An 18656-nucleotide genomic window follows, 5' to 3' on the forward strand; every position below is an offset into this window, starting at 1 on the left:
CACCACCCAAGCTGCTCTCTTATGCTCTATTCAACATAGGTCTCAGTACTCAACTGCAGGGTTAACCCTTGCATTTCTCCCATTGTATCTCTCATGTCAGTAGACATTCCTCTAGTCTCCATGAATTCCTGAGGATGTTTTTCTTCACAACCCTCCGTGATAGCTCCCTTCTTCTCGTGCAGCTGATAGTGTTGTTCCCTGTTATTCAAAAATTCTCACAAGTTAGCAGGTTGAAAGGCTCTAATACCATTGAAGTATTCAAACTCAATATGCTCGAATTTACATGCATAGAATTCATTTATTAACATAAAATAAACTCAAAATTTGTTTATAGATTCTAAATGACTCAAAATTGCTGAAAACAGAAGGATAGAAAGTTGCAGCTAAGGTTGGAAATCTCCTTCAATTTTATCATGAGAAAAATATTTTCATAATTACATCAGCACCTAGAATGGCATTTCAAAACATATTGTCACAGTGGACATATACATTCAAGCTGTAAACAGAATTTTGGAATAACTGATGCACTAAACTTCCAGAAATTGTATATCATTAATCCCCAATCTAATATGAACATTTCATATTCAAGACTTAGCTCATATGGCATTGACTGATATTGAAGAATGGCAGCCCTTGTGTTAGTCCCATCCAGGCTAGCCCAAAAGGGTGGCAATATGGGTGCCTGGAAGTGGCGTTGGTTTCCTTCACTAAAAAATCTGACTCCACCTTCTAAGTTTGTTGCGATTCTGATCAGTCACTCAACTCTTCTTTCCTCCTTCACACCTGAGCTTCTGCAAGTAATGAGAGCGGATTGAAATTAGAAAAATGTTTGTTCACCACTTTAAATATGTTAAGCAATGGCAGGGTTTGCATCCCACCTTACAGGGTCCCTGAGGATACCATCCCAGCCCCACCTACATGCACAGTTGGCATCAAACAAAATATGAGCATAATAATATATTCCCTAACCCCTTTAACTAGAAGATATGCCAACTCCATCAACGATGTCAGCCTTATTAGAAAAAATCTGCCCTTGAATCAACAGCATAAAACAAACAAGCAAAGAGATTTATTGATTATTTATTTATTACCATAGTCTAAATAAAATACTTATGTGAAATTGTAGATTGCCCAAAAAGATTGATTCATTTTGGAATGTGACAGAGCAAGGCAAGTACTACACCAAAGCCTGGACTGGTCGTGAATTGTCCCAATGGCGTTAAGGTTGCAGTTTTCCTTCCACCAGAGTGCCAACACAGACTGACCCTCTCAATTTGCATCCCACCTTGCAGGGTCCCTGAGGATACCATCCCAGCCCCACCTAAATGCACAGTTGGTATCAAACAATATATGAGCATGACAATAAATTCCCTAACCCCTTTAACTAGAAGATATGCCAACTCCATCAAGGATCTCAGCCTTATTAGAAAAAAGCTATCCTTGAATCAGCAGCATAAAACAAACAAACAAAGATATTTATTGATCATTTATTTATTAACATGATCTTGATAAAATACTTATGTGAAATTGTAGATTGCCAAAAAAGATTGTGTAATGGGCACCTTGGAAATGCCCAAGGACTGAAGCAACTGCTGATAAAGACTTTAATGTTTTTTGCATAGATTTTGAAACCACATAACATATAACAAGAAGGAATTTATGCAAACTGAAGATTGAACTACTGCTGAAATAATATTAGTTTTCAAACTAATAAAATTAAATACAAAGCAAACTCACTGATTACTCCAGTTACTCCAGCATCATAAAATCAAAGACATAACAAACTCTGCAACTCACTGATTACTCCAGTTACTCCAGCATCATAAAATCAAAGACATAACAAACTCTGCAACTCACTAATTACACCCAATCTGCCTGTAGCTGGAAATGCACCCAAGCTGTCTGCTAATGAAGTTGATAGCAATGAATTCCAAAGGCCAAACCCCATGGGAATGACATCTAGAATGTCACAAGAGAGGATAGACGTCCTCTAATGCCAAGAACCAATCTGTAACTCACAAATCCATGTTCTTCTCATATTCCACCATGCCTAACAATAGCTACAAGCTCTCCTTTCATTCCTACTTCATAGGGTCGACCACTTTACATAAGCAATGTTGGATAAATAAAGTTAAATAAAATAAAAGAAGAGGCTAACAGTCACACAACTAGACAACTACCTAAAGTGGGGACATTAAAGTCCACCCCCTCGAAATTGCTTGTCCTCAAGCAATCTCAGTCATGTTTGTTGTAACACCTATTCACTCTCCCAAGTAGCATCTTCCTTTGGTAGGTCTCTCCATCTGATTAAATATTTTTTAATCACCTTGTTCTGCCGAGTCCTTCCCCTGGTATCCAGAATAGCTTCAGGAAACAATACGAGCTTCCCCTCCTCATCCAATGGTGGCAAATCTGTAGAAGGCACAACTCTCTGACTAATGGCTTTCTTGCGCCTCAACACATGAAACACATTATGCACCTGACTGCCCTCCGAAAGCTCAATCTCATAGGCAACCTCGCCCACCCTACGAATCACTCTGTAGGGGCCATAAAACCTAGGCTTCAACTTTTTTGCTCCACTCTTCTTGAGTAATGACTGTCTGTATGGTTGTAAACTCAAGTAAACCATATCCCCAACTTCAAAGCTGCGCTCTGTCCAGTGCTGGTCAGCATACAATTTCTACTAATTTTGGGCTTGCTGTATATTCTCCTTGAGCACCCTCAAAATATCATGACTATCCTACAAGAAGTCTTTGGCTTTGGGCACTCTACTATCCCCCAAAACCAAATCCATGAAGCTAGGTGCTTCATAACCATACAATGTCATGAATGGAGTCATCTTGATGGACATATGATAAGTGGTGTTATAACAGTACTCTCCCATATGTAGCCATTTGACTCATTCTCTCTGTTATGTAGTCACATAGTTCCTCAAATATCCTTCCACCCATTTATTCACAATCTCTGTCTGTCCATCTATCTGCGGATGATAACTAGTGCTAGGTGTAAGATTTGTGCCACACAACCCAAACAATTCTTGCCAAAAAACACTCATAAATTTACTATCCCGATCACTAACAATGAAACTAGGTAGCCCCTGTAACCTGAATATTTCTCTAAAGAAAAGATCGGCCACTTGTGCTGCTGTGTAGGTGCAAGGAATAGCAAAGAAGTGAGCAAACTTTGTCAACCGATCAACTACCACATAGATGCAATCTCTCCCCTGTACTCATGGTAACCAGGTGATGAAGTCCATAGAAATACTTTCCCATTTCCTATCCAGAATGGGTAAAGGTTGTAACAACCCTGCAGGATATGTGTGCTCTCCCTTATTCTACTGACAAACTACACACTCCCTGACATGCTTCTGAATATCCTCCTTGAGCCCTTTCCATGTGAACCGCTCACGGATCTGCCTGTAGGTCTTAAATAATAGGTGCATCATGAAATGCCTTCAGTATTACCTCCCTAAACTATGATGAAGGAATCAAATATATCCTACCCTGGAACTTGATCAATACATCCATCACCACATAACAATCATCCTGTATGATGCCTGCAATCACTCCAGAAGCTCAAGTGTACCTCGCATACTCTGTCGTAATCTTATTTCTCCAATCTCCTGTAATCTTCACTAGAGCACAAATATGAGATCTCCTAGATAAAGCATCTGCCACCACATTCTTCTTACCTTTGACAAACTCAATGTCAAAGTCATAAGCCTACAACTTTGTAATCCACTTCTGTTGCCTATCATTCAAATCACACTGACTCATGAAGTATTTGATGTTGTTGTGATCAGTATTGATAACAAACTTCCCCCCAACTAGGTAGGACCGAAACTTGGCCAATGCATGCATAATAGCCAACATCTCCCGATCATAGATGGAATAGCTCCTCTCCACTCCACAGAGCTTCCTGCTCTCAAAAGCAATGGGATGCTTCTCCTACACCAAGACTGCCCCAATCCCATCACCTGATGCATCACAATGAAGCTCAAATGGCTTTGTGAAGTCCAGTAGAGCCAATACTAGACATGATGACAACACTTTCTTGAAATGATCGAAGCATCTCTGAGCTTCTCCTGTCCATACGAAGGCTCCTTTCCTGGTAAGGTCTATCAAGGGTGCAGCAGTCTGTGAAAATCCCTTAACAAATCTCCTATAAAACCTGCAGAGACCAAAGAACCCCTTAAGCTATGTGAGGTTCGTAGGAGTAGGCCAATCAACAATAGCTCTAACCTTTTCAGGATCTACCCGAACTCCATCTGCGCTGATGATATGCCCAAGGTATAGTAGCTCAGTTAACCCAAACTCACACTTAGAATCCTTGGCATATAGTGACTCTTTCTCCAAAATGGAAAACACCATCTCAAGATGTTGTAAATGCTCCTCCCAAGTCTTCCTGAAGACTAAAATGCCATCAAAGAAAATCAAGACAAATCTCCTAAGCTACCCCCTAGATACCTAATTCATGCAACTTTGGAATGTAGCAAGGGCATTGATTAGCCCAAATGGCATAACCAAAAACTCGGAGTGGCCATAGTGACACCGAAAAGTTGTCTTCTCAATGTCCTCCTCCCTCATCTTGATCCGATGATACACTGACCGTAAATCAATCTTCGTAAAAAAGCATGCACCATGCAATTCATCAATCAACTCATCTATCTGTGGGATGGGATATCTGTTCTTAACGGTCTCTTTATTTAATACCCTATAATTGATGCAAATGCACATCGTCCCATCCTTCTTTACCAACACTATTGCTAAAGCAAAGGGGCTCTTACTAGGCCTGATATGCCCCATCTCCAACAAATCCTTAATCGCCTTCTCTATCTCATCCTTGTGTTTCTTAGGATGACAACAAGGAGTAATCATAATTGGTTTGGCTCCCTTCTCGAGCTTAATAACATGCTCTATCCCTCTGTCAAGAAGAACCCCATGCGGAATCTCGCCAAAAACTTTTGCATGCCTATCATGTATCTCCTGGATACCTAGTGGATGACTCTTCACCTATGGCTCTTGTGAGGCTGGCATAGTGAAACATTCTGCCGCCCACTCTACATCATCATGCCGAAATAGTCCCTGCATTCTCCTCAAGGAAATTACTCTGCAGCTCCCATTTGAAAGTCCTCTAAGTACAACAGTTTTGCGCCTATGTTGGAACCTCATCTCCAATTTTGCTAGTTTGAATGTGAACTCAACTAGCGAGGCCATCCATGTCATGCTAAGGATGAGATCATAGTCTCCCATGTCTACTACATAGAACTCATCCTCCAACTCATAGCCATCTCCAAACCTAAGGTGAAGATTAGATATCTTTCGAGTGCATAACAATTTGTCACCATTAGCTACCATAACTCTAAACCCGATGTGCTCCTCGGTCTATAAACCTCTCTTGGCTAGCAATCATGCATCTATGAAATTATGTGTAGCCCCAGTGTCAATGAGTGAGATCACTTTCTGCCCTTGGATAGTACCCCTAACCTAAAATGTGATTGCCTTTTGAGCCCTTGTTAATTGTGCCAACGACTTCTCATCCTTAGGAATGTTGCTCTCCTCTGTAGTGCTATCCTCGTCTAAATCAGTGTTGATCCTCCCTCTCTGACTGTGACTCCTCTACTGAGAAATACTCCATTTGATTTGCCTTAGCCTTGAGAGGACACTTATGAGATAAATCCCAAGGCTCTCTACAATGAAAACATAGCTTCTTCTTCCTCAACTCATTCAGGGTGTCATTATCCAACTTATTAGCCCTTTTTGGCTGAGCGTCCTTGTGAAAAGATTTTTTGTCCTTCTCCTTGTCCTTTTTCATATATGAATCCCTATGTTGAAATCTACTCCTAAAAGAGGAAGGTGCTAAGTCAGGAGCCTTCTTAGTAGCCTTCTGTAATGTAGCTAGGTCATGCCCCTTGACCCAACCCCTCAAGGATCTAAAAGTCCATCCATAAACAACACTACTAACTTGCTCTCTGAAATATTTGTGACCAGCACAACTAACCTCTGAAATTCACTAATATACGACTCAATTGATCCCCATTGTTTGAATTGTGCCAACTCCTTAAATTGTAACTCGGGATTCCTGGTATTAAATCTCTCTATGAGCTTCTCAGTGAACTCATAAGATGTGATCTGATCATGCCCCAAGGTCACCATGCACCACTCATGTGCCGGTCCATCCAAGTGAATAGCCGCATACTTTATAGCCTCCTCCTCAAGCATAGGATTCAGCTGCAAGTATGTATCTACCTTCTGCACCCAAGCTCGTGCAGTCATCTTCCCTAAAGCATCATAATAAGGTAAAGCAAGTTTCCCAACTTTCTTTCTCAGCTCAAAGTTTTGATTTCTCCCTCATGATCTAGGCATGTGTCTCATCCTCAAGTCCATATAATATATGAGGGAAATATCCACTTGAAACTTTGGTCCACTAGCCTCCCAGTCCCTCCTGAAGTGATCCTGTAACTAGGTAACCTACGGTTCATTAACTGGTTGAATTGGATCTCTGGGTGGGAAGGTGGGTAGAAGAGGTCTCGAGCTTGCTGTTCAAGTTGGGCATGCAACATGTCTAAAGTTATCAGTCTCATTCCCATTGTTGCCATGTCCATTATTACCATTAATGTTATTCTCAAGACCGTTGTTGTTGCCTCGGCCTCCATTATTATTGCCCTTATTGTTGTCATTTCCCCCATTGTTATTGGTTCCATTGTTGACATCACCTGGATTAATATTGATGCCCATCTATCTAGTCATAAGCTGCAACATCATATTCATTTGCCTATCATGCTTCTGTTGCATACGCTGCCCCTCCTCTAATGTATCTAGTAACCATCTGAACATTACATCCTCTTGATCTGGACCAGTATTCCTGCCTCTACCTTATCTTGTATTCCTGTCATCTCGGTCATCCATACTGTTGTCTTGTTCAAAGAATATCTCCTCTGTGTCTGTATGATTGGATTGTATGTCCCTCTGCACGAATGAACTAGCCTGTTCGCTCTGCAAGTTTGAACTCCTACTTTGTCTTGCTCTGGTATTGCGAAAATTATAAAGCCCCTGTCGCATGCTCAAACATAAATGCTTAGCCCCTTTTAATTTCTGCTTCTAGCGTTTTGACATTTTGTCCAACAGTTTTTCCTCTATCCGACTGTCCCAAATTCCTAATAAGACCTCCACAGGATGGCAGGACTTATAGCTCTGATACCACTGTAATGGGCACCCTGAAAATGCCCAAGGACTAAACCAACTGCTGATAAAGATTTTAATGTTTTTTGCATAGATTTTGAAACCACATAACATGAACAAGAAGGAATTTATGCAAACTGAAGATTGAACTACTACTGAAATAATATTAGTTTTCAAACTAATAAAATTAAATACAAAGCAGCTCACTAATTACTCCAGCATCATAAAATCAAATACATAATAAACTCTTCAACTCACTAATTACACCCAATCTGCCTGTAGCTGGAAATGCGCCCAAGCTGCCTGCTAATGAAGTTGATAGCAATGAATTCCAAAGGCCATACCCCAAGGGAATGACGTCTAGAATGTCACAAGAGAGGATAGATGTCCTCTAATGCCAAGAATAGATTTGTAACTCACACATCCATGTTCTTCTCATATTCCACCGCGCCTAACAATAGTTACAAGCTCTCCTTTTATTCCTGCTTCATAGGGTCGACCACTTTACACAAGCAATGTGGATAAATTAAATTAAATTAAATAAAAGAAAAGGCTTACAGTCGCACAACTAGACAACTGCTAAAGTGGGGGCATTATAGATTGATTCATTTTGGAACATGACAGAGCAAGGCAAGTACTACGCCAAAAGCCGAGGCTGGTTGTGAATGGTCCCAACGGCGTTAAGGTTGCAGTTTTCCTCCCACCACAGTGCCAACACAGACTAACCCTCTCATCTCCACGTGGCCACCCAATCAAGGGTGGGTCCCAGCCCAAGGTACATGTCCAATGAGAATCTGCACCAGCATGGCATTTAGAACAGAACATCAAAGCCTACCATGCTCCACAAGGCTAGACCTTGAGAGCTCAACTCTTTTACCAAGCCAGGAAACCACAGACACTACAGCAAAGGTCCAAATTGATAGTGAATTGCATCCCACCTTGCAGGGTCCCTAAGGATACCATCCCAGCCCCTCCTACATGCACAATTGCAATCACACAAAATATGAGCATGACAATAAATTCCCTAGCCCCTTTAACCTCTGATACCGATTCGTGGCCCTGCTCCCTGGCTTCCGCATCTGATACGGACGGATGCGGGAAGCCTCCGGATGCGCTGCGGGTGCTGCCCAGAAGCCACCCGCAGGCATCCGGGAGCATCCGGACGCATCCGCGGGAGTTAGGCGGAAAACTAATTAAATAAAGTATATTTTAACTTAAAACAATGAAAAAACATGTGACTAAAAGCATTTTTTAAAGCATTTTTTCACAATAAAACCCTAAAATGACCCTAGAAGACAACATAGAAGCATTCACAAGAGTCATTTTAGAGTTTTGTTTGCACCTACAGCCACTCCTTCATTGTGAAGCTAAGTTTAGCATTTTCGAAGAGGATTGATCGAAGAGGGAGAGATAGCTTTCTCAAAGAAGTTTAAACCATTCAAAGAAGTTTAAACCATTCAAGGTAAGTGATCAATCCTTTTCTTGAGTATTTAGATGAATTTTTTTGAGTTTTTGATGATTTTTTTAAGTTCTTGAAGATTTTTTTTAAGTTTTTTTTCAATTTTTTTTTTTTGAAAGATATGTAGAAGCAACTTCGGGTATCTATTTTAGTAGTTTTTCTCACTTCTTTCCACTTGTATGCATGATCATTGATGTTCATCGTTGTTAGGAACTAATTAAAATTTATTTATTTTCTTATACAATAGGTTGCAAAAAACTAGACAAGAATGGATACCGGTGGTAGTGCTAGTCAAAGTTCAGTGGGGGGCCAAGGAGGGGAAGGGACTGATAATTTCAAAATTGATGTAGGTTCTCCTTTGTGGAGACATACAACACGGATATCACAGGTTTCAGGAGGTGGCTCATACTATTGGAAGTGCAATTATTGTCAAAGTAACAAAGGAAAACCTTTCAATAGCTCATATTCTCGAGTGAAGCTTCATTTTATGGGCCCTGCTGGCAAAGGATTTGGAATGTGCAAAGGCAAAAATGGTACTGGGATGACTAGCGCAGAAATACTTTCATTTGTAAGAGAACAAGAAGCTGCTGATGCATTGATCAATAGATCAAAAAAAAGCTACTATCAAGGTCCTTCCTCAAAGAGCAAGCCAAAGACACCCACTGAACCAATGGCATCCTCCCAACACCCATTCTTGCAGGTACCTGTGCCAGAAGAGGATGAGGAAGAAGTGGAAATTTCAACCCGTAAAAGAGGCCCATTGGACACCGCATTTAAAATGGGGGCAAGAGACCGCGCTGATGAAGCTATTGCACGTTGCCTCTATGCGAATGGGCTTTCTTTCAACTTGGTGAGATCACCATATTGGAAGGAAATGGTGGCAGCAATCAAAGAATCACCAGCTGACTACACAAGCCCGGGCTATGAAAAGGTGCGTACAACTTTATTGCAACAAGAGAGGGCACATATAGAGAGAGACCTTCAACCAATCAAAAAATCTTGGAAAACTTCGGGTCTAACTATTGTGTCAGATGGTTGGAAGGATACAAGAAACCGGCCACTGATTAATGTGATTGCAATTTCCCCCAAAGGGGCAATGTTTTTGAAGGCCATTGATTGTGAAGGGCAAGTGAAGGATTCGGAATTCATTTCTAGAATTCTCATTGAAGCCATTGGGATGGTGGGTAGTGAGAATGTGGTACAGGTGGTCACTGACAATGCCAAAAGTTGCAGGGGTGCAGGTGCTTTAGTTGAGAGTCGGTATGACCATATTTTTTGGACTCCATGCACTGTTCACTCCCTTAACTTGATCATGCAGAGGATTGGCACTGAAGTAGATTGGGTGAAGAAAATATATGAAGAGGGGGAGGACATACAGATGTTTGTGACCAACCACCACATGTCACAATCCATTTTTAGAACATACTCCAAATTGGAGTTGCTGAAGGTAAATTAATTTTTTTAAATTACTAAGTTTCATGGTTTTGTAATTTAGTTAAAAATTAAAATTTATAATTATATTGTCAATTGACATATTGTTAACTTGCTTAGGTTGCTGAGACCCGTTTTGCATCTCATACAATCGTTATGAGACGACTCCTCAAGGTAAAAGATGCATTAAGTCAAATGGTCATCGGTCATCAATGGGGTGTATGGAAGATCTCAAATTCAGAAAGAGCACAAAGGATTAGGAATTTGATCTTGAATGAGAGTTGGTGGGCTCGTGTGGCATATGTATTGGATTTCACCGAGCCCATCATGACTATGCTCCATTTTGCTGATACAGATACACCTTGCTTAGGGGATGTGTATGATGGCATGGACACCATGGTTGAGAAGGTAAAACATTCTATACAAGCACATGAGAGTGACCCCACACAATGTGAAGCCTTATGCAAACAAGTGCAAGCAATTATCAACCATCGCTGGAATAAGATGACTACCCCATTGCACCTCCTTGCATATGCCTTATCTCCTAGGTACTATAGTGAGGAGATAGCTGGTATGCCGAATAGAGTTGCACCATTTGCGGATGAGGAGGTTGCTGAGGGGTGCCACAAAGCCCTTTCAAGACTCTTCCCACTAGAAGAAATGCATGAAAAAGTGAGGGAAGAATTTGGGTTGTTTGCTTCGGGGTTAAAGCATTCTCCATTTGCACTAAAGGACCAAAATAGAATGGGAGCTATCACATGGTGGTACATGTATGGTCAACCTTTCAAGCATCTTCAACCTCTTGCAATCAAAGTCCTATCACAAGTAAGTTTTTTATTTTGTTTTATAAATTTGTTTTAAAATTTTATGTTGACACTTGCATTGTAGAATTTAGTGTTTCACACATTCTATAAAATTAATTTGCTTTTCATTTGTATGTTTTGTGACAACTATATAGGTTGCTAGTTCTTCTGCTGCTGAAAGGAATTGGAGTACATAATCCTTTATCCATTCGGTGAAGCGCAACCGGTTAGGCTCCAAGAAAGCTGAGGACTTGGTCTTTGTCCACACCAACTTGCGTCTTTTGTCACGTAAGAATGATCATTACAAGGAAGGGGCAACAAAGCTTTGGGATGTAGCCCCTGAGTGTGCAGATTTGGATGCAACACTTCATGATCTTGTTACAGTTGGAGACGGTGATGATGTTAGTGTGGCACGTGGTGCATCTAGCATAAGTGGAACCATGCTTGGTTCAAATGATCTTTCAGCAGTTGGAGATGACAATGAGAATGTAGATTTTCTTGCAAATCCCTATGATTCAGAGCCAGACTCTGATTGATTGAATCTTCAGACTTCAATCATTTACCATGTTTTTAAATTTTATTTTGTTGGAATCTTGAACATGACCTATTTGAACTTATTGTTTAAGAGTCAAGACTAAACGCTAATGTTGGACAAACACATATTGATATTGATATATGAATATCATATGAATTTTGAAATATCTTGAATTTTGTTTAAGGGTTCAATTAACTGTTAAGTATCATAGATTCATAGTCATATTATGCTTTATCAAATGATTTGTTTTTGTATCTTTATTCCATTTTGTTGCATATGTTAATATTATAATATTATATATATATATATATATATATATATATATATATATATATATATATACATTTCCTCCCGCATCCGCATCCAAAAAAAAAAAAATCCCCGCATTCCGTATCCGCTTCCGGAATCCGCTTCGGAATCCGCATCCGAATCGGTAACTTAGCCTTTAACTAGAAGATATGCCAACTCCATCAAGGATGTCAGCCTTATTAGGAAAAAGCTACCCTTAAATCAGCAGCATAAAACAAACAAAAAAAGAGATTTATTGATTATTTATTTATTAACATAGTCTAGAAAAAAAACTAATGTGAAATTGTAGATTGCCAAAAAAGATTGATTCATTTTGGAACATGATAGAGCAAGGCAAGTACTATGCCAAAAGCCTGGGCTGGTCATGAATGGTCCCAACAGAGTTAAGGTTGCAGTTTGCCTCCCACCACAGTGCCAAAACAGACTGACCCTCTCATCTCCCCATGGCCACCCAATCAAGGGTGGGTCCCAGCCCAAAGTACATGTCCAGTGAGAATCCACACCAGCATGGCACTTAGAATATAACATCAAAGGTGTTAGAATATAACATCAAAGCTTACCATGCTCCACAAGGCTTGACCTTGAGAGCTCGGCTCTTTTACCAAGAAAGGAAACCAAAACACTACATCAAAGACCCAAATTGATAGTGAATAGTACCCACCAGCATTGAGAGTGGGGTTTCATCCCACCAAAGTGACAACCTCCTCATGATCACATGGCTGTCCGATTGTGGGTGAGTTCCAGCCCTAGGTACACACCTAGCGTGAATTTGGACCACCACGACATTTAGGATGGGACATCAGACACTAAGTTTGTTGGCTATTTTTGGAGGGCACTTTGGAAGAAGTTGGAACAAAACTCAATTTTAGTTCAGCTTGCCATTTTTAAACAAATGGGCAAACTGAGGTGGTCAATAGAAACTTTGGCACATCTTAAGAAGCCTAGTGAGTGAGCATCCTAAACAATGAATCAAGTACTTGCTCAAGCAGAATTTGCCTACAATTATTCATAAAATAGGAGCACAGCTTTATTCCATTTCAAATTGTGTATGGCATGCATCCAAGAGGTGTTTATGAGTTGAGAAACTTGGATAATCAAGAGACAAGAAGTATTGATGGAGAATAGTTGCATGAGCATGTCAAACAGCAGCTTCAAGAAAATATATGGACATAGAAGGAAAGAGCAGATTTGAAGAAGAAAGAGGTAAGTGGGGATTTGTTTCTTGCACATTTATGGTAGGAAAGATTTTTCAAGAAAGAATACGGTAAGGTGAAATTGAAAAAGATTGGGATTTGCAAGATCTTGAGGAGATTTTCCTCAAACTTCCAAATGGAAGTGGAAATTCTCCTATATTCAGTGTTTTAAATTTATATCCTTTCAAGAGTGAAGAAGATTTCACAAATGCAGCTGAACCTAATGATGATCAGATTATAAATTGGGAAGAGCAACTACCTAAAACACAACCAAAATGGATTGAACCAATCCTAGACAAAAAAAAAAAGTTGTGAAGAGAAATAGAGGCAAAGTATATGTTCAATATTTGGTCAAGCGGAAAGATCATCTTCTTGAAGATGCTATGTCGATGACAACTTCAGATATATCAAAGTATGGTAACAGCATTGAAGAGATCACGGAAAGTAGCCCATTAACAAATATTTTGTTCATTGGTAATCATATGCAGGTGCATCATTTATTTGTGTGTTTTTTAATGTATTGTCATGGTTTCTAGCTATTTCTAAACTCATGCATGTATAAAGTAATTCATTTGTTTGATAGCCTCCTAATAATCTTGTAATGTGCCAAGAATAAACTAAATTTTCTTGTTTTGGCCTGTATCTAGGAAATTCAAATAAGTTCAGGGGTAGTTTTGACTTTTCAAAATGAAAGAGATTTAAAGTAGTCTATTTTGCTTCAATTCACCTCTCCTCCCACCAATTCTGTTTAAACAATGCCTATATACCTGTAATCATGTAGCACACGCAGGAGAAGAAGAAAAGTAAGATTTATTTATCCTTCAAATATACTATTTATTGAAATATACAGGCCGCCGAATTTGCAAACTTCAAAATAAAATGTGTCGGGTGCTTTAGCTCGAGTTTTTTTTGGTATCCGTACTTTGAATTGAAAGGGACTCTGATTGCTAGGAAAGGTCTGCAGAAAATGGTCTTCTACTCTACAAAAATGGTACAGGTTTTCCATATTCATGGCACTATGAGTGGAATGTCTTTGTCCTTGAAAGACTCCCACAAAGAGGAGCCTTCTAAGCTCAACATACCAGGGACTAATTGATCAAATCGTGGCCTGTAACATTGAGCAGAATAAAGAATTAAATCAGTGTTGCTGGGCATTCTTTGTGTTCCGAATTGAATGTAATCTCCTTATTCCAATCATTTGTTGTTTCAGGTTTTCCACGTTGAGTATTTAAGGCACTAAGAAGCTATTTAGTTTCAGGTGTGTGTCACATCAGGCTATTTCAGAGGCAAAGTAATACAACTAGTGGACACTGTTATGGTACTAGGTTGCACTAGGGTGAAAAGTATAACGATGTTTCTGAAAATCACAAGTGATAACATAGAAACCCAATATTGAAGCAGCATGAGTCCACACAGAAATGAACAGATTGAAAATAAAAGATGTATGTAGAATGTCAAAATATTGATTTATTGAGTCAAGAAACACATTACTTTAAGAGGGCATCTTCCAAAAGGACCAATGCTTTAAAAATGGAAGATTATTCCTTCTTTCAGATTTAGGCGACCCCTTAAACCCCAAATTAGGTTCCCTGCTATGTATAAACAGAAAATTAAAAACTACTAAAACGTTACTGGGAGCCCCTATATTTTCACTTGAATATTCCTCATGCATTTAATCGTGATACCGTAGCTATCTGTTGACCCTTTAACTTGATTTTCAAATGGCACACGCACCTGAGGCAATTGGCTTCTTTGTTGAAGTATTGCTAGAAGTTAAAGGAGCTGTAAAACAAGTCATGTTTGCATGTGCATGTTGCTGAGTATGCTTCACCAAGCCCACATTCTCAATTCATTGTTAGTATTTCTCGTGACCATAACCATGCCCTTTGAAACGTGAACACCAGCATTTATTTGATTAGCGTATGCATTAGCACCTTAAACTTTACAAATGGTCCAACATACTCACCCTAAGTACTTCGAAACTTCTGTCAATCCTTCTCAAGGCTTTCCACCCTTCGATCCACTGCGTGCAATTTGACCTTCGATCTCCATTATTTTTGTTTCCATTTCTATTTGTTTTCTCCCATCAAAGCCAAGAAAGTGGATAGATAGATACATAGATAAAATTTTAACGTCCACGAGGATAAAAAGGGCGCCGTCTATCCTCACCCAAGAAGCGACATGGTAGACCAAAAAAACAAAAGCATTCTGTACTAAATTATACAGCTTAACAGAAGAAGTGACCAGAAACAAAAGAATCAAAAGGTAATGGAGAGTTGACCCACTTTTGAACATACATTTTAATTGTGTTTTAAATTTAGGTTGGGTCCTATGGAAGGGGGCTTCCTACAAAATAGAGTGAAGCCACTTGCTACTTTATAGGGAATATTTTAAAGCTAGCGGTTCTATGATTTATGATATTCAATATTTTTGCTCCAAAATTTAAGGTAGATGTGAATTAAAAATAAGCTGAAATTTAAAATTCTCTCTAAAACTACATTTTAATTGAAAAATTAAAATTTAGATTATTGACAAGTGGAAAAAAGCATTCCTAAGCTAGTGGGGCTATTTCCAGCTCCACCCCGTTTTCACCTGTTTCCTAAAAATGAGGAGCTTCTACTTTTTCGAAGAAGATTCTAAATAATCCCATAGCAAAATTATATTTTTTCTCATGAGACCACCTTCCTTTAAAATAGAGCTTAAGCCCCCTTCATGGGACCGCACCATTATACATGCATGATATGTATGCTATACATTGCCATACCTTAACAAAAGAAGTGAACACGAAACTAAACAATCAAGAGATAATGGAGATGTGGCCCCATTCTTGAACAAACTTTTTAATTGTGTTTTAAAATTCTCCATATAACACGGTCAATGTGAAACTTTTAAAAATAACAGTAATGCAAACTTGAATAAAACTCATTGAAGATATCACCCAAATAGATTATGTTTAATAAATTATATCGAAGATATGGAATTTATGCTTGAGAGTATTTTGTAATAATAAATTAAATGTCTAGATTTTTCCAAATGTTTATTATAATTTATTTTAATAATTATGTTAGTATAATATATAAATAAGTGACTTAAAATAAATACATGATCTCGAAATTTGAATGATGTGTTATTTAAATTTTTAAAATATATAAATAATTAAATTTAAAAATTATGAATTGATATTCATTTAATATATTTGATTTAATTTTTAACTAATAAGTTTAGATTTACTTGTAATTTTAATATAAATGCTAAAAAATTAACTTTAACATTTTTCATATAATTGACATTAATTTAGTAATCTTATTAAAATAATAAAATAAAGTAAATAATGTATAATAATCATTATATGATGTATAACTAAAATAGAATGATTATTGAATAAATAAAAAATATCTAATAATGGTCTAGATTTATTTAAGAATCTATAATAGCCTTATAATCATTAGATTCAAAATTTGAACCATGATTTGTTATAAATATGTATGTTTCCATTGATTTAATTTGCAAGCAAGTTATATTTGTTCACAAGAATTATTTTTCATTGTGGCTATCTCGAATCATAGATTTTTAGGTAAAAAGATATATCCATCTTGATAAGATTTCATTGTAAATATAAAGTTTTGGTATGAAGATTAAGGTTATATGATTTACGAACTGCTATAGGGTTTAGATTTTGCGGTTATAGGGTTTAGGGTTTTGGGATTAAGATTTAGGCTTTTGTGGGAAGGCAATGGGGTAGGGGAAAGAAGAAGATAATGGAGGGAGGGAGAGAGGGAGGGAGAGGGGAGGTTAAGGAGAGAAATGGGGAGGGGGGTGATAGAGTGGGAGAGGGGGGTATAAGGGGAAAGAGATAAGGAGAAATTGAGAAGGGGAAAGAGAAATAAAGAAGGGGAAGCGAGATACCGTAGAGTAGAAGAACGGGCCCAAGGGAGATTCTCTCTCTCTCTCTCCTCTCTCTCTCTCTCTCTCTCTCTCTCTCTCTCTCTCTCCCTCCCCTTGAACCCTATAAACCTAATCCATGAACCATAGATTATTTCTCCCTTCCTCCCCTCTCTTTCCCTGTAATATCTCTATTCCTCCCCCACCTCTCTCCCTCTCACTATAAAACATAAACTGAGAAATAAAGTTTTTTTAAGGTGCACATTTGTTAACTAAAGAGGGAGGTTGTAGTATGCAACTTATCTATTTCTCTTCTTCCTTTCCCTTCTTACTACTATACATATCCACCTCCCCCACTCTTTTTTAAGCTCTCTCTCTCTCTCTCTCTCTCTCTCTCTCTCTCATGATAACCAATTACCAACTTCCCTCTATCCTCCTCCATATATCTCACCCATCTCCTTCCTTATCTACCTCTCTTGTAGCTCTATCCCCCTGTAGGATTCTTTTATCTCTACCAACCCCCTATCTAGTTCTATCCCTTCATCTGGACTTACCTGCCCCACCATCGCCCTACCCCTCTCTCCTCATCTACTCTCTCTCTCTCTCTCTCTCTCTCTCTCTCTCTCTCTCTCTCACACACACACACACACACACACACACACACAAACTTCCTCCACATCATCCTATTTTTCTCTCTATATATACCTATGTCCATTTCATTTCTAATATATCTATCTTTGTAAGGCCCTACTCATATAAGAAAGGCAATAAGAGACAACAAAAGGGAGTCTATAAGATATCACCTATAGAAGGTGGAAATACATGTCGCCCAATAGTCAATCCTCCTCCATTTTTTAATTTGAGATAACATTAAATAAGAATAAAAAGTACATCTCACCAAGCATAATATAATTTTGTGTAGGTTATACAATACAATGTATAGTTCAACTTGGTACTCTATATTTATAGTGAAATATCATTGAGGTGTGAATACTTTCCTAAAGAAAAATGATTTGATATCCAAGCTTCAATATGAGGTAAAACCAGATGAGCAAGGAGTACATCTTATCAAACACTGTGTTTCAAAATATACTATTTTTCACAACACATCTCTCTGTGTGTGTGTGTGTGTGTGTGTGTGTGTGTGTGTGTGTGTGTGTGTGTGTGTGTGTGTGTGTGAGAGAGAGAGAGAGAGAGAGAGGATCAAGCTACATTTGGTGGAGAGATAGAATAAAATAGTAGGGAAATGGGGAGATAGGAAGAGGAGGAGGACAAGAAAGAGTTGAAAGCATATAAGAAAGAGAGGGAAAGAGTGAGAGAGGGGTAAAAGATTTATAATTTAGGGTTTATAGTTATAGGGTTTTGGTTTTAAGCATTATGGATTAAGATTTAGAGTTTAGAGAGAGAGAGAGAGACATCTATGATGTATCAATTTGAGACATCCTTTAGCATATGTATATATTTACTTGTATTGTATTCATAACTTTTTGATTCATTGTCATTATCTGTGCAACATGTGTAGTGGAAGTTGTATTATTATGTATAACATGGTGTATCACTATGATGAATTATAAGGTTAAGATTAGGGTTAGGGATGGGATTATGATTAGGGTTTATTATTATGGTTCAAAATTTGGTTAGGGTTGATCTAATATAATAAATGATCCAATCTACATGTATACTCAAAGAATCTCTTTCTATAGGATGTATCCACAAATATGATAGATCTACCATTCCCAAGTCATAGACCCATGGATATAATTATAGTCTTGAAAGCCCGAAGGGTTGAATGCTTGAATGCTCATGCATGGTTGAAAAAGATATAATTCCTTGATGAAACACTCCACTAATGAAGAAATAATA

At 38.4% G+C, this 18656-nt stretch overlaps 1 long non-coding RNA gene across 6 annotated transcripts; it reads right to left on the reverse strand.

Annotated features, from left to right (window-relative positions):
• Nucleotides 1-377: 377 nt before the first annotated feature.
• LOC149530840 (uncharacterized) lies at nucleotides 378-15202 on the reverse strand. Of its 6 annotated transcripts, none has more exons than XR_016358838.1 (5): nucleotides 14878-15196; nucleotides 14646-14736; nucleotides 1179-1321; nucleotides 879-914; nucleotides 378-791 (listed from the first exon to the last, which is right to left on the reverse strand). It is a non-coding gene; the product is annotated as an uncharacterized LOC149530840 (long non-coding RNA). The 6 variants fall into 6 exon arrangements; XR_016358837.1 differs by having other exon boundaries at nucleotides 14646-14795; nucleotides 14878-15186; XR_016358841.1 differs by having other exon boundaries at nucleotides 1111-1321; nucleotides 14646-15185.
• Nucleotides 15203-18656: the final 3454 nt, after the last annotated feature.

The sequence above is a fragment of the Cupressus sempervirens genome, chromosome 11, assembly GCF_028749045.1.
Source record: "Cupressus sempervirens isolate cs-2001-9-10 chromosome 11, ASM2874904v1, whole genome shotgun sequence".
Classification (NCBI taxonomy): Eukaryota; Viridiplantae; Streptophyta; class Pinopsida; order Cupressales; family Cupressaceae; genus Cupressus; species Cupressus sempervirens.